This window comes from Hyperoodon ampullatus, assembly GCF_949752795.1.
Source record: "Hyperoodon ampullatus genome assembly, chromosome: 6".
Taxonomy (NCBI): Eukaryota; Metazoa; Chordata; class Mammalia; order Artiodactyla; family Ziphiidae; genus Hyperoodon; species Hyperoodon ampullatus.
The window spans coordinates 45,366,912-45,371,470 of NC_136919.1; the positions used below are offsets into that span (position 1 = coordinate 45,366,912).

The 4,559-nt window shown below is 39.8% G+C and overlaps 1 pseudogene across 1 annotated transcript; it reads left to right on the top strand.

The window, feature by feature from the left end:
• The first annotated feature begins 296 nt into the window (after positions 1-296).
• On the top strand, positions 297-694 carry LOC307054375 (small ribosomal subunit protein eS12-like; annotated as a pseudogene). The gene has a single exon. The product of its transcript is annotated as a small ribosomal subunit protein eS12-like (transcript).
• Positions 695-4,559: the final 3,865 nt, after the last annotated feature.

Below are 4,559 nucleotides of genomic sequence, written 5' to 3' on the forward strand. Positions count from 1 at the left end.
ACATGTATAAGAATGATACTGGACCCCTACTGTACACCACTCACAAAAATTCAAATTAAAAACTTAAATGTAAGACCTGAAACCATAAAACTCTTAGAAGAAAACACAGAAGAAAATCTCCTTGGCATCAGTCTTGGCAATGATATTTTTGGATATGATAACAAAGGCAGAAATAAACAAGTAGGAGTACATCAAACTAAAAAGCTTCTGTATACTCTTTCCCTGCCTCTGCTGAGTAGCTCAGAGGTGGAGGTTGGTGTACATTCAAGATTCAGTTCCACCCATTACCCACCACCATGGCTGAGGAAGGCACTGGTGCTGGAGGTGCAATGGACGTTAATACTGTTTTGCAAGAGGTGCTGAAGACCACCCTCATCCACAATGGCCTAGCACATGGAATTTGCAAAGCTGCAAAGTGTTAGACCAGTGCCAAGCCCATCTTTGAGTGCCTGCATCCAACTGTGATGAGCCTGTGTAAGTCAAGTTGGTGGAGGCCCTCCATGCTAAACATCAAATCAACCTAATTAAGGTTGATGATAGCAAGGAACTAGGGGAGTGGGTAGGACTCTGTAAAACTGACAGAGAGGGAAAACCCTGTAAAGTGGCTGGTTGCAGTTGTGTGGTGGTTAAGGACTATGGCAAAGATTCTCAGGTCAAGGATGTCATCAAGAAGAACTTCAAATGCAAGAAATGAACAAATTAAAGACTTGGCTCTTTAAAATAAATAAATAAATAAGCAAGTTTCTACACAGCAAAAGAAACAATCAACAAAAAGAAAAGGCAACCTAGGGACAGAGGAAATAGGAGAAAATATTTACAAACCATATATCTGATAAGGGGTTAATACCTAAAATATATAAGGAACTCCTACAACTCAATAGCAAAACAAACAAACAAAAATCTGACTAAAAACTGAGAAAATGACCTGAATAGATAGTTTTCCAAAGAAGACATTCAAACAGAAAATGGCTATAAGAAAAGATGTTCAACATCAATAATCATCAGGGAAATGCAAATCAAAACCACAGAGATATCACATCACACCTGTTAGGATAGCTATTATCAAAAAGATAAGGGATAAGAAATGCAGGGAAACGTGTGGAGAAAATGGGAACACTTTTGCATTGTTGGTGAGATTGTATATTGGTACAGCCATAATGGAAAACAGTATGGAAGTTCCTCAAAAAATTAAAAAAGAAATACCATATGATCCAGCAATCCCACTTCTGGGCATATATCCAAAGGAAATGAAGTCACTACCTCAAAGTGATATCTATACTCCCTTGTTCCTTGCATCATTATTCACAAGAGCCAAGATATGGAAACAGCCTAAGTGTCTGTTAATATAATAGATGAATGGATAAAGAAGATGTGAGATATATATATACACACAATAGAATATTATGCAGCCATAAGAAAAAGAAGGAAACCCTGCCATTTGTGACAACATGGATGAACCTGGAGGGCATTATGCTAAGTGAAATAAGTCAGAGAAACACAAATACTGTATGGTATCACTTACATATGGAATAAAAAAAAAGGTCCATACACATAGAAATAGAGAGTAGAATGGTGGTTGCCAGGGGCTGGGGGTGGGGAAAATAGGGAGATGTCTATCAAAGGGTACAAACTTTCAGTTATAAAATGATTAAGGTCTGAGGATCGAACGTACAGCATGGAGATTGTAGTTAATAATACTGTATTGTGTACTTGAAATTTGCTAAGAAAGTAGATCTCAAGCATTCTCACTACAAAAAAAAAGGAAAAGGTATAACTATGTGAAGTGATGGAGGTGTTAATTAACTTGATTGTGGTAATTATTTCACAGTGTATACATATACCAAATCATCATGTTGTATATTTTAAATATATACAATTTTGTCAATTATACCTCAGTAAAGCTGGGGGAAAAAACATAAGGGGAAATCTTCATGGCCTTGGATTTGGCAATGGTTTCTTAAATATGACACTAAAAACACAGGCAACCGAAGAAAAATAGATAAACTGAATTTTAAAATTTTGTGCCTCACAGGACACTATCAAGAGAGTAAAAAGATGGAGCTGGAGGAATCAGGCTCCCTGACTTCAGACTATACTACAAAGCTATAGTAATCAAGATAGTATGGTACTGGCACAAAATCAGAAATACAGATCAATGGAACAGGATAGAAAGCCCAGAGATAAACCCACACACCTATAGTCACCTAGTCTATGACAAGGGAGGCAAAAATATACAATGTAGAAAAGACAGACTCTTCAATTAAGTGGTGCTGGGAAAATTGGACAGCTGCATGTAAAAGAATGAAATTAGAACACTCCCTAACACCACACACAAAAATAAACTCAAAATGGATTCAAGACCTAAATGTAAGGCCAGACCCTATAAAACTCTTAGAGGAAAACATAGGCAGAACACTCTGACATAAATCACAGCAAGATCTTTTTTGACCCACCTCCCAGAGTAATAAAAATAAAAACAAAAATAAACAAATGGGATCTAATGAAACTTAAAAGCTTTTGCACAGCAAAGGGAACCATAAACAAGACGAAAAGACAACCCTCAGAATGGGAGAAAATATTTGCAAATGAAGCAACCGACAAAGGATTAATCTCCAAAATATACAAGCAGCTCATGCAGCTCAATATCAAAACAACAAGCAACCCAATCCAAAAATGGGCAGAAGACCTAAATAGACATTTCTCCAAAGAAGGCATACAGATGGCCAACAAACACATGAAAAGATGCTCAACATCACTAATTATTAGGGAAATGCAAATCAAAACTACAATGAGGTATCACCTCACACGAGTCAGAATGGCCATCATCAAAAAATCTACAAATGGGCTTCCCTGGTGGCGCAGTGGTTGAGAGTCCGCCTGCCGATGCAGGGGATACGGGTTCGTGCCCCGGTCTGGGAAGATCCCACATGCCGCGGAGCAGCTGGGCCCGTGAGCCATGGCCGCTGGGCCTGCGCGTCCGGAGCCTGTGCTCTGCAGCGGGAGTGGCCACAACAGTGAGAGGCCCGCGTACTGCAAAAAAAAAAAAAAAAAAAAAAAAAAAAAAAAAAAAAAATCTACAAATGATAAATGCTGGAGAGGGTGTGGAGGAAAGGGAATCCTCATGTACTGTTGGTGGGAATGTAAACTGATACCACCACTATGGAAAACAGTATGGAGGTTCCTTAAAAAACTAAAAATAGAACTACCGTACGACCCAGCAATCCCACTACTGGGCATATACCCTGAGAAAACCATAATTCAAAAAGACACATGCACCCAAATGTTCACTGCACTATTTACAATAGCCAGGATATGGAAGCAACCTAAATGTCCATCGACAGAGGAATGAATAAAGAAGATGTGGTACATATATACAATGGAATATTACTCAGCCCTAAAAAGGAACAAAATTGGGTCATTTGTAGAGACGTGGATGTACCCAGAGAGTGTCATACAGAGTGAAGTAAGTCAGAAAGAGAAAAACAAATATATATTAACACATATATGTGGAATCTAGAAAAATGGTATAGACGATCTTATTTGCAAAGAGAAATAGAGACAGAAACATAGAGAACAAATGTATGGATACCAAGGTGCAAAGGGAGGTGGGTGGGAGGAATTGGGAGATTGGGACTGACACATATACACTATTGATACTGTGTACAAAATAGACAACTAATGAGAATGTACTGTATAGCACAGGGAACTTTACTTAATGCACTGTGGTGACCTAAGTGGGAAGGAAATCCAAAAAAGAGGGGATATATGTATATGTATAGCTGATTCATTTTGCTGTACAGTAGAAAATAACACAACATTGTAAAGCAACTGTACTCCAATGAAAATTTTAAAAGAGAATGAAAAGACAACCCACAGAATGGGAGGAAATATTTGCAAATCATATATTTGATAAGGGTCTATTATCCAGAGTGTACAAAGAACTCTTACAATTCATTAGTCAGATTTGTATTTTAGGAACAGTCGTCAGCCTGCTTGAAGGAACAGGAGAGTGTGGAGCCTGGAGTGAAACGAGGAGGCAATCACAGTGTTCCAGAGGAGAGGTGGTAAGGCCTGCACCAAGACAGTGGCTGGGGACAGACGGAGGGCCTTTCAGGGACTTCCCTGGTGGTCCAGTGGTTAATAAGGCTCCACGCTTCCACTGCAGGGGGCGCAGGTTCGATCGCTGGTCAGGGAACTAAGATCCCGCATGCCACCTGGCACAGCCAAAAAAAAATTAAAATTAAAAAAAATTTTAAATTTTTTAAAAAAAGGAGAGCCTCTCAGATTCAACTAATATTGAGGAGGTAGACTCAGGCGGCTTGGGGGACTGAATGGCTGTGTGAAGTTTTCATTTCCGCATACTAGTGAGGCTGGTTGCCAGTACAGGATCTGTCTTTCAGGAAGGAAAAGGAGGGAGATCCCTATACTTGCCTGGACAGAGTAGCTGGGATGGGGGAAGTGAAAGTGTCTGCCTGCATAAATAGGCGGCACACCAGTCCCAGCCCACACACAGACCCCCAGTTTGGAGCTCTCCACCTCGCCCGAGCTCTACCGTGGCC